The sequence below is a fragment of the Ornithodoros turicata genome, unplaced genomic scaffold, assembly GCF_037126465.1.
Source record: "Ornithodoros turicata isolate Travis unplaced genomic scaffold, ASM3712646v1 ctg00000857.1, whole genome shotgun sequence".
Taxonomy (NCBI): Eukaryota; Metazoa; Arthropoda; class Arachnida; order Ixodida; family Argasidae; genus Ornithodoros; species Ornithodoros turicata.
The window spans coordinates 1106105-1112616 of NW_026999406.1; the positions used below are offsets into that span (position 1 = coordinate 1106105).

The window sequence follows — 6512 nt, forward strand, 5'->3', positions numbered from 1 at the left end:
ACTCCAATAGTCTCTTGCAAGTTGTCATCTATCAATTTAATTGACCGAACAGAATGTGGTAAACGGAATACATATCTCCCTTCAATATAATTGATAGAACTGTTCAAGTCTTTGAAAAGCTCTAGAAGGGCCATTTCGATAGTTTTTTTAACGATAATAGTCTTGCGAACCTCTGCAAATTCTTTGTAATCAACCTGCATGACGCCATCATCACTCCGCGGTATATTGTAGAATAGATTACAGATCGATAGTTCTTGTAATCCAACTTCATACTTTCCACTCAGTTGTAGGGGTGCATTCAAAGCAATTGTAAAGTTGTCCAGTGTATTTGTTGGATATAATTCGGTACAATCATTGGACAGGAGGTACATATAAAACTCAGAGCCTGGCAACATCGTGCACTGGAACCCACGAATTAAATGAATTGTCATAACCAGCCCACTTCACTTTATAATGAGTGACTCCATCAATTTTCTTACTGGATATAATTTTTTCAATTGGATATGGGTCATCAGGCTCTTTAATAACGCGTTGCAATTCGTTTGCATACTATGTGCCCTCTTCTTCTACACCATCTGGGCCTGCAATGTAAAAGACAGGTGGATCTGTTTTCTTATACCTCGAAATTGTATAGATAACGTGAGACCAGTGTCCTGTGTACCCCTTGTCAAATATTGATCGATTCAATAGAACACGAACTTGCTGGCCAATTTCGAATGGTATTGTGATGTCATCATCTTTTTTACTGTTTAGTCTATTGAAGAGTTCAACTTCGTTGCTTTCATTCACTTCATTCGGTGCCATTTTAATAGTTCTATGGTAAGAATTGTTATAATCTTTTATAATCTTTGGAAGAATTTTAAGGTACTTGTGATGTCCTTTACTGCGGAAATAGCGGAATAGGCGGCCTTTAATCGTTCTAATGGCGCGTTCAGCTAGACAAGATTTAAGTCCAGTCCTAGTAGCATATATTGAGATGCCATGACGCCTACACCAAGCCTGCACATGTTTGTTGAAGAACTCAGACCCCTGATCTACATGGATTAGCCGTGGGGTTTCCCCTCTCTCTCGATATATCTTCATAAATCCTTTCTTCACATCTTCACCTCGCTTGGTCTTGAGAGGTGTGGCCATGACTTGCCTCGACAAACAGTCTATCACAAGCAGTATGTATGAGAATCCTTTATTGTATTTCTTGTATTGGATGAATGAAATGAGGTCTGCTTGATGTAGGTCATTCAGGTGGAGTGAGATGACTTTCCTTCTCTTAAATCTTCGTCTTGCATCTTTGTGGAGAGTATAGACGTCATCGCGTTGTAATTGTTGTAGTGCTTCTTTCCTTGTGATTTTCCGTGCCTTTTGATATCGTTTGACCCCTCCGAGCCCGCCGTCAGGTGATCTGTAGCTCATTCTTCTGAGAAATATTCTTCATCCGAAGATGAAATCAACTTTGTTCTTTGTGGCGACTTGTAGGTCTCCCACAATATTTTCTTCTTTGATTTTCTTTTCTGTCTGATCTTGTGTGATGGTAGAAGTTTTGACACCTTTAGAAATCAAGCGGGCCTCACTCGTTTATGACCGGATAGGTACAAGACCAATTCCATTATACTAGAGCCCTGAATGGTTTTGTTGTTATGAATGATTTCTCCTTTTTCATTCCATGACAAACTCCTCGGTATCGCTGACACTATGCGCCTAACTTTTTAAATATTTATATTATCTGGTAGAGCGTCATAATCGAACTTTCTGCTAATACTTTCCTCCATTTGTAATGGTTTTATTATTGGCGGATCTAATTCTATTGTCGGTTTCAATTGATTTTTTATAGTGTAGTACATAGCTGTTAGCATACGCTTTACCTTTACATCTTCACTTTCATTAGATTCCAAAATAGTGTCCACTGGATTTAATACCTCGATTTTTGTTGCCATTTTCAAACACCAGCTACCTTAGCTATAGCCCGCCCTGCTACACCACCTAATATACTAGTCAAGCCTGTCAGTAATAGTGGGAGTAATGGGACCAAACCTCCTCGTTGTCGATATAAAAACTTTTGTAGCTTCTTTGGTGATTTGTGCAATGTTTTATATGCGATGTAACGAATTGTAGCTTTATATTTCTTTAAATCTTTGTATAGTTTCGGTGAAAGTTTAACATTACCATTCAATATATTCTTGCAAACTTCGGAAAGAGCTTCAATGCTGTGCGGAGGAGCCTCCTTCAATATGTTTTCCCGCTCTTTTGGAGTGCAGGTTGCAAGCACTTTAAGGAAAGTTAAATGGTGACGTAGACTTTTCATTTTGGTATGAAAACAAATTGTGGCTCGAGCTTGGTTATACCTGTTCCCAATCTTTTATCAGACTGGGTAAGTGGGTGTAGGTCAATCACTAGATAACCAAATGGTTTCTCTGTTGCTTGTTCGAATGCATTCAGAAAGTATGGCAACCGTGATTTCCCGAAGATTTGTCGTCCTAGAAGTTCGAGTTGCGTACGAGATCTTAAATTATTGAATAATATTATATATGTGCTGTTGTGCGATAGAGTGCGGTAGTTTACATCGTTATGGAATAAGTATTGGCAAAGAAAAATAATTGATGCATTCTTGTGATGGGACGCTCTTGTATAGAGGTGAACCATATCTTGCATAACATTATTTTCAGTCATGAGATCGTCAACTATAATCAGTGTTGGTATGTTCTCATCCCATGTCGTTGGTAATTCTTTACTAAATGTAATTTTAGTGAATTCATTTTGCCAGCTAGCGTCATATTTACTAACATAAAATATTTGTTCTGGGACTACACTGAATACTGATAGATTTCTAAGGATGTTACGAACTAAGTAAGTTTTTCCTGACATGGAAGGTCCACATATAATAATTCGTGCAGGATGGATGAAAGAAAACGGTCTTACGTCGGACATTGTGTCGCAGAGGTAGAAGTGAAACTGATAATAAGGTGTATTGATAACTAGATTTATTACCATCCACTGTCGATTTGATCAAATTGACTTTTCGCAGACTCTCGTTTGATCCTGAGGAGACGTTCGTGAGACAAAACGCGTCTGATAGCTTCAGCTTTTGCTTCATGAATTTCTTGTTTCAGACGCCATTTCCTGTCTTCGGTAGACTCAACTTCCTCCTCTTCACATTTCTTTCCGAAACAGCGACGAAAGAGCTTCCACATAATTATTTTGGGAGAGAGCTCCTGGTCTGGGGAACGAATGGGAGAATGAGGAGGTGGGCTCGCTCGAACGGTAATAAATGGGAAAGAGTGGAGAGGAGGTTGTATGATAATGAGGATGCGCGCGTTTAAAAGTTTCTTCCTCACTTGACTGACACATATTCCAAAAAATGTCCAACGAAAACGGTAAGTTTTTTTATCCGCAACGTAGTTCTTTTTTTCTCATGGATATTGTCTTTTTTCAGAACTCAGATCGAGTCCTATATACTTTGAAAATGGTAATGAATTATAAAGAATATGAAAAAGGTGGTTAAATTTGATTTCTTGTTTCAGCTCCAGAGTCGCCGCCGCCGATATGTATGTATTATTGTGTCGCGTATATTGTTGTTGTTGTTGTTGTTGTTGTTGTTGTGTGTGTGTGTGTGTATTATTAATTGATAATATCTTTTCAGCATACACACCGGTATCGGATCAGAGCAGTAAGTTTTTTTGATTTACAGTGTACTTCTTTTTTCTCATGGCTGTTGTCTTTTTTTCAGTATTTAGCTCTAGTCCAACATTTTTTCCAAATGGTAAGGAATTATAAAGAATATGAAAAAGATGTTTAAATTTGATTTCTTGTTTCAGCTCCAGAGTCGCCGCCGCCGATATGTATGTATTATTGTGTCGCGTATATTGTTGTTGTTGTTGTTGTTGTGTGTGTGTGTGTGTTATTAATTGATAATATCTTTTCAGCATACACGCCAGTAACAAGACCAGCGCCTGAATGTAAGTAAAAGTTATAGCATAATTACAATAATAAATGATGTTCACTTACAGATTACTGGAGACCGTCGCCACAGTGCATGTATTAATGAAATGTATAAATTGATATTAATTTAGATTCACTTACAGATTACTGGGGTCTGCCACCACAGCATTGTATGTATTATTGAAATATAAGTGTGGTTTCGCATAATAACAATATCAACTTTTCAGGTCAGTGCTGTGTCCAACGTGAGTTATCGTGTGGTAAGCAAATGTGACGATGTTAATTTTATGTTTTCTTTCAGGGGCGGAAACAAAAGAGTTTTTAAAAAATGTAATTGTTAATACACTAATGGAAATATTTAGAGAGCAATAAATGTATGTATTCTTTATTATGTGTATTGTGTTTCTTCTGTTACAGGTCGTGAAGGTTTTTCGGCTGGGTTTTTCTCCTTCACCTGATTGGCATCACAATTGGCACAATTCCCAGCACAATTGGCTTTAATAAATATATTTCAACTTGATTGGCATTAATAAATATATTTTCACTCGTACTTTTTTGTGTATGACCCTTCTTTGCATGTCTCTGCATGTTATAAGCGCGCGGACAACCCTCCGCACTGGCGCCGCACGGGGAATAATACGCGCAGGGACGCGCCGCGCAGGGAAAATACGCTCAGGGCTCAGGGCAGGGGTGCCTTAGTTTGGACAGCAGTTTAATGGGACAACCCTCTTTACTACTTAATCGAGCTAAAGAAATTCAGTCAACAACGAATTCGGATCAGTGGCGCTGCTGTGCTTGAAAGGAAATCCCCGCTAACTCTTTAGCTCGAGGCATGACCGTCAACGCCCTTCGGAATGCTATATTGTGTTGGGAAGGACTATCATGGCTGAGTTGGGAGGAATCAACCTACGCAGCACACAGTAGTGGGCCCATATTGGCTGGGTGTTGGCGATACGGGTCCTACATGGGACCCGTGTTACATGGATTATCCCCGTATTGGTTCAAACGTGGAAATATCAGACACCTGTTGCCAAGTTTGAGCCAGTGATGGGGAAAATGTCGACAATATGGTCCCATATTGCAAGGTTTTAACTAATAAGGGGGAAATGTCGGCAATTTGGGCCCCATATTGCCCATGTGCACCCCATATTGACTGAAAATGCGGAAAATTGTCCCATCCTACTGTTGGCCGGGCACTATTCCTGTTCTTCGTTTTTAGGGTGAGGTAGTTTTGTTTTTGCAACGCGGTGCAACGTGGATCAATTAGAAGATCTAGAGAAAAAAAACTGAAAGAAAGACGAAATACGTAATCTCACTTCTACTGGTGGATATGTATGTATGTTTGTACCGAAGCAGCACGCCAATATTGGACCCATATGGGCTGCCAAGATTGTCAATATTGGTGCAATATGGGCTGCCCATATTGGCAGCCATTTTGCGCAAATGTTGCGAATATTTCTGTGATAACGCCAACGGGGAGTCCGTGTAATAATAAAACATTATCTGGTTTAATATCCACCACTGATATTACTCCTCTCTTCTTTTTGCTTTTTCATTTCTGCAGATCTCATTGATCCACGGTGCACACAATTACAAAAACAACATTGCATTGCCCCCAAAACGAACGGGTGCTACGCCCGTCTTGCTGAAGGACACAGGCAGTCCCACGGAACTGCGAATGCCAAACATCCCTCAGAAGCCTTCATTGTCATAGCAACACTCTATAAACCAAAAATTTGAAACCCGCTCCGAGAGTACAAAGGAGAGAAACACTTTCGTGACGGTGACGGACATACGCCAGAGCAACTCACACTGCTTTCAGTAACTTGAAAGCACCTAACTTTACCGTAAGAGATATCCCTTCCCATCAAACACTGCGTTTTTTACTTGACCTGCAGCAATTCCGTTATCAATAGAGGAACTAGCAACATTTTAGCCTGTATGAAACGTTCGATCCGACTGTCGCGCATGCGCATTAGTTGGAGGATGCGTGATTTCGCTCAAATGACCACGGTCGCTGTCAGCCGGTGCCACCGAGTGGCATTGGCATCGCGAAGCAAGATCGCGGCTGCTTCCAGAAAGTCGAAACTTGAGTTGTCGAGTTCTAGTGAATGTTACAATGGGATTGCCACGTACGTTGACGGTTTCGAACAATGTGTATCATCTGCGGGAATTTGTTGGATGTAACGACGTACTGAATTGGGTATTTCACACGCTTCACCAATCTTGCCGTGCTGCTTGGGCATTTGTGCAACACGTGTACGTACCATTTTCACTATTTTCAGTGAATATGGGGTGTACACGGGCAATATGGGGCCCATATTGCCAGGATTTTCCCCATATTGGCTCAAACTGTTGGGCAATATGGGGCCCTATATTCCCCAGTTTCAGCCAATATGGGGGAAATCTTGGCGAAACGGGCCCCATATTGGAGCCGTACGGCCATTGACCAGCCAATATTGGCCCAATATTGTGTGCTGCTTGGGTATGTATGAATGTATGTATGCATGTACATGCATTATTCATGTATGTATGCATGCATGCATTCTTTATTTCATTTCCATTGGAAACGAGGATCA

The 6512-nt window shown here is 40.4% G+C and overlaps 1 long non-coding RNA gene across 1 annotated transcript; it reads left to right on the plus strand.

Moving 5' to 3' along the window:
- Nucleotides 1-4076: 4076 nt before the first annotated feature.
- LOC135375351 (uncharacterized) lies at nt 4077-4468 on the plus strand. The gene is made up of 3 exons (XR_010417223.1): nt 4077-4103; nt 4161-4178; nt 4235-4468. It is a non-coding gene; the product is annotated as an uncharacterized LOC135375351 (long non-coding RNA).
- The last annotated feature ends 2044 nt before the right edge of the window (nt 4469-6512 follow it).